We start from the raw sequence: 13,427 nt of genomic DNA on the forward strand, positions 1-13,427 counted from the left end.
AAAGATTTGCACGCATTTTAATGTTTTATTTTTATTTTTATTTTTATTGCAGATCTACAAGCTCATAGCGTGGCCCTCGGTGCCGCACTATGAGCTTGTATATCTATATTTTTGAATAGCCCAAAGAAATCTTAAAATGACACAGATTGCGTTCCCGGTCTTAATGGGTTAAACCTATTTTACCTGTAAAAATTAAGTAGGATTTCAACCCAAACTGACCCGATTGGACTGGTTGGAACCAGTCGTGTGCTACATTCTCCAGGGCGTGGATTCATCCATCAAACGGGACACTCGGCTATTATATTTGTGTTTCCAAGCCCGCCCCCACACCACTGGACATAAAATGGTGCCAATATAACTTTATGGGCGGATTTGGGGCGCAGTAGCCATAGCCAGTCATTAATGTCTGGGGGAAACAGGAATTCCTAACTTAATTTCTTTTCTTAATACAATAGCTTCATTTTCTGAAGCATTAAACGGTACCATTAGTCGTCTGGAGTGTTTGCTTATTTTCCTTTTTGTTTATATACCCTTTGGAACCAAAGTTTTATAGGCGGCGTATTATGTGGGTTTGGGAAGTTAGGCTACACCAGGGGTTTTCAACAGGGGTCCGAGACCCCTAGGGGTCCTCAGAGTTACTGCAGGGGGGCCACCAAATCTTTGTGTGATAGGATTTTTTTTTTTACATTTTACATTTTAAACAATAACCACTTGAACCCCAGAATCTCTATTCTGAGGAGAACTTTAGCCAAAAACACAGCAGATCTACAAGCTCACACGGCCTCACAGTGCGAGGTTTTGTGAGCTTGTAGATTGTCCATTTTTGGCAAAGAGGTTTGGAGACTAAGTACAGAGTGAAAGCTCAGGTTTACTAAGTATTGACCGTTTAAGTGGTTAGGGATAGTTCGCCCCCAAAATGACTTTTTCTATCGATTACTGACCCCATGGAGACTTGAATTCATGGATATGTTTTTGTTTTTGTCGCACATAAGCCAATAATTTGATGATTGGCAGCGGTTCCGGTAGGAGACACAAAGAGACTCCTTTGTGTCTCCTACCGGAACCGCTGATCATCAAATTATTGGCTTAGGAATGCGACCAAAAAAATATCCATGAATTCAAGTCTCCATGGGGTCAGTAATCGATAGAAATAGAATTGGGTGAACTATCCCTTTAATATCAATCCAACCTTTAATATCAATCCAACACTGATGACAGTGCTGTCAAACAAGTCTAAGAAGCTACAGTATCTATGAAATCTATGAAAAAGTTTAATCTGCAATATGTAGTGGGGGGGGGGGGGGTCCCTGCTTCATCTGTCTCTCAGCTAAGGGGTCCTTGGCCTGAAAAACGTTGAAGACCCTGGGCTACACAGTTCGGCAGGGTTGAGCAACTTGGGAGAGTGTTACCGCCGTGATATTTGACTGTTTACCCGAGCCCTGCATGCCATATGCTGTTCTTGATTACATCTGACCTTTCTTGCCCTTTTTGCCTAATTAACCCCTGAAGCTGTTTGTTTAAATGAAGTTTTAACTCTGAAACGGTGACCAAAATGGTCTGTTTTCAATGTGAAAAAGTGTTGTTTATTAAAATGTGATTTCTGTACATATGAGTTTATGCTTATGAATTTGTAAAGCTTAGTGCTGACACTTTGGTGGAATTATTTGATTATTAACCTTGACCACATGGGTTTTGCTGCAGTTGACCTCTACCGTAGTCCTTGATGATGGATGTTTAAAGACATCAGAGGCTTCAGTTAAAGGGATATTTCACTTTCAAAAAAACTTTTGGTCATTTTATCATCTACTCAGGCCTTTGAGAACCCCCCAGACAGTTTTTAAGTTGCTTGATTTATTATATAGATATTTGATATTCATTTTATCAGACACGCCCCCTTCCTATACAAACCCATTGTAACTTCAAACTCCATTTTAACCATGTTAGATTCATCAAAAACACCCGTCCTTGGTTCTGGTGACTCACCCTGCCCCTCCTAATACGTGAGGGGGCCGTGTTTTTCCAATTACTTTTTTCATTTATTTTATTTAAATGTTTTATTGTATTTTTTTTCTTTCATTTTCCCAAAACAATATTAAAAATAAATGAAAAAAGTAATTGAAAAAACACGGCCCCCTCACGCATTAGGAGGGCAGGATGAGTCACCAGAACCTAGGACGGGTGTTTTTGATGAATCTAGCATGGTTAAAATTAAGTTTGAAGTTACAATGGGTTTGTAAAGGTAGGGGGCGTGTCTGATAAAATGAATATCAAATATCTAAATAATGAATCAAGCATCTTAAAAACTGTCTGGGGCGTTCACAAAGGCCTGAGTAGATGATAAAATGACCAAAAGTTTTTTTGAAAGTGAAATATCCCTTTAAGCTCAGCCAGATATTCTAAGAGCCATACCTGGCTTTTTAGTGGTTTTTCATACTAAGAATCAGAATCAGAATCAGAATCAGTTTTATTGTCACATCACAGGTTTACAAGGTAAAGAAGTGGGTGAAATTCGTTTTTGTACATCGTTCCCATCGCAACGTTAATTTCCATAGAAAGAAGAGGGGGGGGGGGGAGAAGAAGAGGGGTGAGGGGCAAGTGGGAAGGAGATCAAAACAAGAGAGCAACAGAAGGCCAGACAAGTTATCATTACTTTGTAAACATATTTACAAAGTACCTGAGATAATAAAAAACTAAGGTGCCTGAGCTTAGCAGCAATGTATGTATACTGTGCATGTTATACTTATACTGTGCATGATATACATATGGACGTTAAGGTGCTTAGAGAAAAAAGAGCACAATAAAAAAGACAAAAAAAGTCAGTGCGTTATACATGGGATTAAGGTGCAAAAGGTCAGTGCGTGTCCACCTAGGGTGGACTGACCCTAGTATAATCCGCAAGTAGCTCCATGAGGGAGTGCAACAAAAAAGTCATTTGTACCTGGTGTAGTCCACAGGTGTGTCCGAGGGGGAGCTAAGTCCAAGTCATTGTCCCTGGTATAATCCACAGGTGTGTTCAGGAAGAGCCAGAAAAGTTTTGCACCGCCTGCTGTCAGGCTGCTGAACAAGGCTTATGCCTCATTCAGCATCCTGACAGCAGCCGGATTAAAACTGCACCAGTACCTGGTGGTGGAACTCTTGATACTGCGGTAGAGCCCCTTGCCCGGTCGCGGTCGTTGTAGGGGTTTGAACAGTCTGTGACTTGGGTGGTGCTTGTCCTTGATGATGCGCTTGGCTTTGACCACGCACCGCTTTTTGTACAGTTCCTGGAGCGCTGGGAGCTCGATTCCCATTATCCGCTCTGCCGATCGCACTACTCGCTGTAGGCTGATCTTTTCTCGGGCAGTGCAGTTCCCGTACCAGGCCGTGACACAGCCTGTTAGGATGCCTTCAACAGAACTGTTGTAATACAGCCTGAGGATGTGATGTCCTACTCCGAGCTTCTTCAGGCGGCGGAGCCAGTACAGTCGCTGCTGAGCCTTTTTCCTCACGTGTGTGGTGTGCGTCTCCCATTTGAGGTCCTCCTCGATGTGTACTCCGAGGAACTTGAACTCGCTGACCCTTTCCACTGCAGCACCGTCGATGAGGATGGGCGCATGGTCTCTCCGCGGCCTCCTGAAGTCCACGATCAGTTCTTTGGTCTTGTCGACGTTAAGAGAGAGGTTGTTCTCCCGGCACCAGAGTGCCAGCGAGTTGATCTCCTCTCTATAGTCAGACTCGTCGTTGTTGACGATTTGGCCTATCACTGTCGTGTCGTCCGCGTACTTTATGATGGTGTTGGAGACATGTGTGGCTATGCAGTCATACGTGTACAGGGAGTAGAGGAGAGGGCTCAGCACGCATCCCTGGGGTGCTCCGGTGTTGAGGGTCAGGGGGTCGGATGTGATGCTGCCCATTCTCACCACCTGATGTCGGTTGGACAAGAAGTCCTGTATCCAGTCGCACATGCTTGGGTGTAGCCCTAGGTCTCTGAGCTTTTTGTCAAGTATTGCTGGGACAATGGTGTTGAATGCTGAGCTGTAGTCCACGAACAGCATACGTACATATTTGTCCTTCAGCAGCTTGTTGTCCATGTGCGAGAGGACGGTGTGGAGAGCCATGGCAATAGCGTCGTCGGTGGATCTGTTTTTGCGGTATGCATACTGCCACGGATCCAGCGAGGCAGGTAGCGTGGAGCTGATGTATTCCCTCACCAGTTTCTCGAAGCACTTGCTGACGATCGGGGTGAGAGCGACAGGTCTCCAGTCGTTCAGGCATGTCACTTTGGCCTTTTTGGGAATGGGCACAATGGTTGACATTTTGAACCCTGCAGGGACCACAGCCTGGGAGAGGGAGAGGTTAAAGATGTCAGCGAAGACACCCGCCAGCTGGTCTGCACATGCCTTAAGGACCCGGCCTGGAATCCCATCAGGTCCGGCTGCCTTGTGGATGTTGACCCGTGCGAAGGCTGTACGCACTTCTCTCTCCGAGATGGTTAGAGGGTTCTCCTCTGCTGGTGCTGCTGATGGCCCCGCTTGGCTGCCGCGGTTGGGGCTGATCTCAAACCTGCCGTAGAAAGTGTTCAGTTCGTTGGGGAGGGAGGCAGGCGGGTTCACCTCGCTTCTGGTTCTTGTTTTGCAGTCTGTCAAGGTGTGTACCGCCTGCCATGTGCTCCTGATGTCGCCATTGCTGAGTTTGTCTTGCATCTTTTTTGTGTAGGCCTTTTTCGCCTTCCTGATGGCGCTGTTTAGGGCCGCGCGCGTCGTGTTGCGCGTTTCCACGTCGCCAGATTTGAAACCAGCATCCCGTTCATGCAGATGTGCACGTACTCCGCTGTCCATCCATGGTTTCTGATTGGGATAGATCCGAACTGTCTTTTCTGGGACTATGTCATCTATGCACTTACTGATAAAGCTAGTGACTGAGTCTGAGAGTTCGTTGATGTTATTCCCAGCGGCGTTCTAAAACATCCCCCAGTCAGTCTGGTAGAAGCAGGATTGTAGCATAGCGTCTGTGTCCTCAGACCAGATTCGGATTTCCTTCTCAACGACCGGCTCCCTTTTTAGGCTCTGTTTGTAGGCAGGTAGCAGCTGGATGGCGTAGTGGTCAGAGCTTCCTAGCGGTGGGCGGCGGAGAGCTTTGTATCCATCCTTGAAGGGCGTGTAGCAGTGGTCAAGAATATTGTCACCACGGGTACTGCAGGTGACATGCTGGTGGAATTTGGGAAAGACCTTTTTTTAAGTCTGTCCGGTTGAAGTCGCCTAGGCAGATGACTGCGCAGTCCGGGTGGCGATTTTCTTGTGCACTGATCGCCTGGTGTAATTCCCTCATAGCTGTGTCCTTATTAGCTCCAGGATGAATGTAAACAACGGCTACAATCACAATGCTGAAGTCGCGTGGTAGGTAGAAAGGACGGCAGGCTATGATTAAAAGTTCAAGGTCTGGAGAGCAGTGACTATCTAGGATTTTAACATCTTTGCACCAGTTGTTGTTGATCAAGGCACAAACTCCCCCCCCACGTTGCTTACCGCTTAGTACAGGGTCTCTGTCTTTCCTATACACGGTGAAACCAGGGGGAGTGATGGAAGAATCAGATGCTAACTCCGTTAGCCACGTCTCTGTTAGCACAACAATAGACGTGCTCCTCGTCTCGGTGTTGTATTTAACGCGCGCCAGTAAGTCGTCCATAGTGGTCACTGTTCTTGATTCACACAGAGATCTAACGTTCGCTAGCAGGATTGAAGTCAGTGCAGGTTTATATCCACGTTTTGTTGTTCTTACGAGGAGACCCGCTCTTTTCCCTCGTCGACCTGGCCGTCTTCTTCGCCGTTTCCGTGCCAGTGTCCCGGCCGGGACAAAGGGGAGCCCTCCCCCCACCCAACCGAGTGGAGGATTTTCCGCAAAAAAGTCCGGAATTCTGTGTGTAATCGCTGTGCTGATGTCCATAAGTGCTTGTCTGTCATAACTCCTCAGACACCCGACGGTGTAGGAAAAAAAGAGAAGGCTAAAAAATACTAAAAAGATGGAAAAACTTTGCGACGCTACGGAGCGATTACGAAAGCAGCCGTTCTCCATGGCGCTCCCTAATAAGATAGGATATTGCCTTTTTTCATGCACAACATAGTGCAGCTGCTGTATCCAGGATACTGATGCTGCTGTATACAGGGTACTGTCTTGATGTATTTGTACTTTACTTGAGTATTTCCAATTTCCAATACTTTTACTTCTACTCCACTACATCTCAGAGGCAAATATTGTACTTTTACTCCATTACTATTATTTGACCACTTTAGTTACTAGTTACTTGTAGATTTAGCTTACAAAACATACACACAACTTCAGCCCTAAAAACTTTGGCTATTTGAAAATAGCAGATCTACAAGCTCACAACGCATCACCTCGCAACGCTGTGTGAGCTTGTAGATCTGCTATTTTCAAGGGATTTTTGTAAATTTTATACTTTTACTTGTGCTACTTTAAGTACATTTTGATGCCAATACTTTTGTACTTTTACTCAAGTGCATTTTGAATTCCGGACTTTTACTTGTAACAGAGTATTTTTATATTGCACTATTGATACTTTTACTTCAGTAGAAAATGTGAGTACTTTTTCCACCACTGGTCCAGGGTACTGGTGCTCCAAGCCGGAGCAAGAGCAGATGAGAGTGGTGGTCTGTGTCATTGGTTTACATTGATTAGGTAAATGGTTACCACAAAAAAATACTCTGTTACAAGTAAAAGGCCTGTGTTCAAAATGTTACTCGAGTTTAAAGTACAAAAGTATTGGCATCAAAATATACTTAAAGTACCAAAAGTATAAGTACTAAAATGTTTGAAAATAGCAGATCTACAAGCTCACAACGCGTAGCATCGCGACGCATTGTGAGCTTGTAGATCGGCTATCTTCAAATAGCCTACGTATAAAATAGGGCTAAAGTAGTCAATGTATGTTTTATAATATAATAATTTATATATCTGCAAAGTAACTAGTAACTAAAGTTTTCAAATAATTGTGGTGGAGTAAAAGTACAACATTTGCCTCTGAGATGCAGTGGAGTAGAAGTAAAAGTATTGAATATCGGAAATATTCCAGGTAAAGTAAAAAATAACTCAAAAGTGTACTTAAGTACAATACTTGAGTAAATATACATACTACAGTAGCTACTTTCCACCACTGCTCATCTCAACACAGACATTCTGGCAGAGGGTCCAGCCTGGTGTTGTGATGCTCCACTGTGTAATCATCTGCTTAATAATGCTCCATTTCAAGCTGTGAAGCGGGGGGCATTCACAGCAGCGTGATATTGGGGAGGGGGGCTATGTTTATGCTACAGCTCACTTAATAGCATGTAACGGGCCGGGTTACGTTGAAAATATATTGGCAATTTGGATTTTGCCAGTGCAGTGAGTCTGGGTTTAATGTTACTGCTATGGGGATATCGTAAAGCCCATCTGGTTACAGTAAATACTACCTCTTCACACACCATTACGTCCTGTGTTGAGCAGAGAGCACCTCAAGGAATAGGTGTTACTTGAAATATGTAAATACACATTTTATTTATAATGCACTTAATTTTTTTGCAAACCTCAAAGTGCTAAATAATAATAGGCTACAGTAACTCTGCAGTTACTGCAAATGTATTTATTTTTCTCAATTTATTTTTAGGACTGTGACAGCCATATCTAAAGCATTACAATTTCTCCTTGGTGGCAGAAAAAGATAAGGCAACATCAAAAGGGGCATTAATGTCATTTTGATGTCCAAATGCATTTCACATTCTGCCATGGCCAGTGGTGGTACTTTTAAGCCATTGAGACCGGGAACGTGTCATCTGTGTCATTTTAAGATGTCTGCTATTTATTTTTAAATCGTGACAGTTTGCGCACATTTTTTAATATATACTTTTTAAAGCAAAAATTTGGTACTCAAATCTTTGCTTCTGGAGGTCCCTGGAACAAAATATTTTATAAATGTTCGCAAAAATATGTATTCAAAGATTTGCCAAAAAAAACAAGATTTTTCAAAAATAGCAGATCTACAAGCTCATAGCGCGGCACCGAGTGCCGCGCTATGAGCTTGTATATCTGCTATTTTTTGAATAGCCAAAGAAATCTTAAAATGACACAGATCTTATTGGATTAACAGCATCCACACATGAACACTGAATTGTCATCCGTGGTTTTTCGTACTTTTAATGAGTGAGCCTGAACTGCCAGCTTGCAATTTCACACCCCGTTGCAGAGAAGCCATTAGAATACCAAGACATCATTCTCTAAGCCAACGATAAGGAAAGAAAAAAAACGTTGTTATTGTGGAGAAATACTGGGCTGATTTATTTCTTATCTCTCTGTTGAGAGCGAGGCTCAAGCCATCAATGTGACCCCTATACCCCGAGCTCCTGTAAAGCCCCCGCCCAAGGCATCTGCCGTGTCGGCCGGCAAGAAGAGAGAGAAGCTGAAACACAACCGTGCTGCGTGGGCGCCAGCCACTGGGTGGCCCGCAGACAGCGAGCAATGGAGCAATTGGAATCCACCATACAACGCTGTCCCTACAACAGGGGGGGGGTCCACCGATGTACCCCCACCCATATGCACGAGGGGACCTCACCAAGGACCCTACCCCATCCTCGCCGCCATCCTAACACAGGATTCTATGGGGCGCCCCCTGCCCAATACCAACCCGATCCAAGAGGCCAGCATGGTCCCTACTACTAGAGATTATTGCCACATGTAAAACAATGCTTAGCTAGTTGTTAGCCCTTCAGAGAAATGCTAGCACTATATGACTCAGCTATAAATGTGTTTTCTGCTAGAAATGTTTCTCATGCACTGTCTAGGTAAAACTGATAAAATACTAGACGCTCAAGGTCACGCACCGGCTGCAGCTGTTATGCGTCACTATGGGAACATGTGTACGTGCTTCAAGGGTTGGGAGTTGAGCAGGAGGGAGGGGCGGAGGATGCTATGTACTGACAGTATACTGCCACAAGGGTTTAATGTATTTAACCCCCGAGCGCCTAGGTGGGGCGGCACACTCTTCCTGGACTTTTGCATCTACGACATCTGTTGTCATATACAGCTAACAGCCACCTCGTGGCCTCTCATCTTTTCAATACTTTACTACTCTATATTTGTAACTCATTTCTTAATAAATACTTTTTATTGAACTTCACTTTGTGCGACGACTGCCTCCCCAATGCCTCATTAGCTGAGAAAGATATCCTGGGTTTCTGTCCTTTTCCTGTATTTCTGTGGTAAGAGTGGTAACACAAATTATTACATTAATAATAGGAGCCAGCCTGTGTTTGAGAGTTCCTCTCTAACTGACACAGGTGGGGACAGGCCCTGTCCACGGCCTTAGGTTTCATTCTCACGATATTTCCCTAGTGGAGATATCTATCTGTTGTTTATTACTGAGTAAGACGGTTGGCGCATCCAGTCCATCTCTCAACGAGTGGCTCTCAATTATTTCCTATACAAGCAGGATACAGAGCGCCTCTCACGAGAGATCACTTGGCACCAGCCGCTTAGTGATAACACAGAGCCAAGAGTGAAATTAGGTCTGTACAGTTGATGTTGAAGCACACGCAGATACGACAGCAGTTGTGTCCCGTAGCTGCTGGTGAAAGACGCCTAGGCAATAGTATTGGTCTCCGATCACTGAGTGTTTATTAAATCTTATTCTAGATTTGTGCCTGAGTTCTGAGCAATGTTTAGTCCAAGTCTGAGTCTGGTCATTGTCGGAAACCACTTGTAATCTACCAAGAATAGATCCTCTAGGTTGAACTCAAGAGACAGAGTTTATCCATTCTAGATAAAGCGATAAATAGGAGTAAGGTTAAAATTCCGGTAACCGGAGAGACTATAGCACATCTCGAAGGGGTTCCGGTGGGGAGTCTGGGTGATTACTGACCCAGGGTCTGATTCCCTCAACATGGCGTCCCTGGGTGGACATGAGTCCATCGTTATCTAGGAGTTACAAGCCGTATATCAGGACTCAGGAAGTATAGCTATTATTACTCTAATTTGTGAGCATAGAGCTAATTTGTACTGGGGGCTGTATCCACTAGCGTATCTCTCCTAACAGGGTGAAACAGAGGCTGGTAAGCGCAACCAGCAGCCACAGGTGGTAAAAACATCTCTGTGAAGGACCAGCATAACTGCTCGAAAGCCACGAGATAAGAGTTAGAGATAATATTACTTATGCGAAAGATTAGCAAAATCCAACCTAGCTAAAAGGATATGGCAACCTCAAGTCCCACTCCCACAGAGGGAGCGAGTAATGAGGATTTTTCCTCCTCATCAGACGAGGAAGAAGGGGACGATCATAGCGATCCTCTCCAAGCCTTTCCTGCCCTGTCACATATTACTGATGCATTTAGGCATTTCCATTTGTGCATTGTAAAATGCCCAAATGCTACCATTGTAGGCCCCCCACCGGGCTGCAATGAAGCCTTCCCTAGTGAAGGGCAAGTACAACTCACTAATGAGGTTATCGGTCGGGGTCGACGCCATGCACTAGCAATGCATCGGCGCTTGGATCAAAGGAAAACCTCAAAGGTGACAGAACCCCGGGCTACAGGTTCCCCAAACGAACCGCCACCCCGGGGGGAAAGAAAGGCCAGAGAGAAAAACACCTCTCAGCCAAAAAACGGGAACAAGGGGGGGAAGCCTCGGAGCCCCACCCCGAAAGCCCAGAGCCCGAAGTCCCAGGGAGAACCCCGGACCACGGGCCGAAAATCATTGGTACCCTACCTCAAGCCAGAGGTATGGGACAAACTCTCAAAGGAGGAGCAAGAAGCGCACCGCGCCAAACGCGTTGCCCTGAAGGCTCCTGTGAGCCTATATATGCTTGCCTATATATTTAAAAAGCGAGAGTAAATACCATTATCTCGATAGATTCAGAATACAGGCCTCTATCAGCGGCACTGGAAATTAATGCTACTGAGAAAGACTGAAAGCTCCTCTGTAATATTGACGGGGAAGAACACCTCGTAGACACAGGAGCTGAAGTCACATTGCATGCTAATATACCAGCTATATGCCCGTATGATATATGTGTGTATATATGTATGTGGATATGTGTATATGTGCATGTCACTCTTTAATGCCCACTGCTGGAAAGCATGGGATTGAAGGGATAATAGTGGCTAAGCCTGGTTTGGCGCCTTTATCGGCCCCAAAAGACCTCTTGGCCTTAGCAAAACCGGATGATGAAATCATTATTCAGGTTTAATAAAGGTGCTTCCTATGTTTGCACCTACTGGCTTGCAAGTAGCTATCATATTATGCAGCGTACTGAAGGAGGGACCAGAAATGGAATCCCTCCAGATGAACAATGCAACCTACTTCAAAGCCGAACCAGTAACCAAGGTATTGGAAGATAGGGGAATCCAGGCTCTCTGGTCAGTACCCTATCTAGCTAGTACCAATGGTGTGGCCAAACGCACAGTGCGGGAGGTCAAGGATTTCGCGTGCGTGAGGGGGTGGAGAGTACATAGGACGAACCCCTCCCTCTCCTCAGGTTACACGACACTGTAAACCTAGGAAGAGAGTTGAAGAGGTACGTGCCAGGCACTGACCCCTCTCCTCCTCTCTTTTCCGTAGGTGAAGAAGTGTGGGTGTGCCGCAGACCTGAGGGACGAAATCCTAAGCTGAAGAGTGAAGGACGTGACACTGTGTTAGAGGTGTTGAGTCCACACAGGTTGGTATTACAGGAATTTGGTGTAGTTAATACTAAGCAGATTCGCAAAACTCAGTGATTTAGTACTATGGCGTCGAAGCATTCTAAAGCAGAGAATAAGGTTGAGACCCAGAGGTCCCTACCTTTTGCTTTGGAGTGTGCCAACAAGCGGGCACTCTTTGTTATGTCTCCTGGCACCAACGGTAAGGATATCTGGCTAGGGAGAGGCATGGGGACGGCTAAGGAGGCGAAGGGTGGGTTCTTGCCAATAATAGGTTTTGACAAGAAGCCCATAGAGTGGCTGTGGAGACACTCCCCCTGCCTGTGCGCAGTGTGCGACGTGATAGTTGCAGCACAGCGTTGGGCGGGGCAGGGTAAATGCAAGCCAGCTGCAGTTCCGCCAGGGTGGGTGACACAGCTGAGTATGAGGGAGGATGCGACTATTGACCTAGGCCCTAGAGAAGGCCCTAGGGGCTGTCGTATCCTACTCTGTGGCACGTGTTACGTTAACTGGTGTGGCAGAATAGTACTGGCGAGTTATCCGCCCATGAGTAAATCATGGGCCAACAAGTGCCAGTGCGCTTGGACGGGAGATGAGTTGTTCCCATGCCCCCTGCATAAGGGCGCAAAGGTCAACTCTGGCGTTTGTATTACAACGGGAAAAGGTTACCTGCAGAGTGGGATGACCCCGGTTCGAAAGGCCCTGGCCAATAAGGCTGGGATCCAGTTCAAAGGGAGTACGGAGGATTTACACCTCCTGACCCTGTCTGACCTGGAGAAGTCTATCAACTGGTGTTATCCCATTCCTGTGCCTTCCCGTTCCTCTCGCACCCATTGGAAAAAGGGCCGAGAGACCATATGCATCGCCGACACTCCATCACGGCGGATGGTCCTGGGGGCCGACCCCAAGGGAAAATCTGCTGAAAAGATGGTGGGCAAAGCAGTGGTACTGAGCATACAGGCATTAATAAAATGCATGCTGGGGGCTCGTACTGCATTAAGCGTACCGTGTGAGCGTGTGCCGTACCAAGACGATAGTTATAGTCTATCTCACTGGGACTGGTACACTGAACACACTATCTATATGAGGAAGAACCTGACCAGAGAGAGTCTGGTATGGGAAATCCTCGCAAACGATGGCCCGGCCCCCTTCGGTTCTGAGGCTGCCGGGCTGTCATTAGGCTCCTGTATAACCCATGGTAAACACCCTGAAAAGGAAGGATACCAGTGGGTCAGGGCAACCGTGTCAGTGGACGTGGACCCTGAAGGTAATGTGATCTCATTTGGGTTCGGAGTTATTCCCGTGCCCGATAGGACCCTTACACCTAAACTGCCACGGGTTTCATTTGCGGTCCCCTTAGGGGAAAGACAGGTGCAGCCTGATGGATGGGTGGAGGGGACTGAGAAAGAAGGACTATGGCGCAGGGCCGTAAGGACTTTCGGGGGAGATAGAAAGGATGCGGGAACCTATTAAGGTAGTCTTGACTGTGACCCTTCTCCCCGCAGGTCTCCAGCGGTGACAAGGGGAGGGGGAGTGCCAGGATGACTGACCGCGCTGATGAGGGGAATGACGGAGGAGATGATACAATCTTTAGAGAAACTTTCCTGGGCCCCAGGACAGGTATTACTCCTCCAGAAATTCCCCGAAAAATCAGTATCACCCGAATGACAGCCAAACTATTAGTAAAAGTCACTTTCACGGCTATGGCTCTGGTGGTGACTTTAGGACTCATAAGGGCCCTGTCGCACCCCCAGACACGGGTGCAAT

At 46.1% G+C, this 13,427-nt stretch overlaps 1 protein-coding gene across 1 annotated transcript in view; it reads right to left on the reverse strand.

Moving 5' to 3' along the window:
* LOC308073623 (rho-related GTP-binding protein RhoE-like) overlaps window positions 1-13,427 on the reverse strand; it is a 528,647-nt gene that overhangs the window by 360,174 nt on the left and 155,046 nt on the right. The gene's annotated exons all lie outside the window — the stretch shown is intronic.

This window comes from Gymnoscopelus braueri (assembly GCF_963280865.1).
Source record: "Gymnoscopelus braueri genome assembly, chromosome: 18".
Taxonomy (NCBI): Eukaryota; Metazoa; Chordata; class Actinopteri; order Myctophiformes; family Myctophidae; genus Gymnoscopelus; species Gymnoscopelus braueri.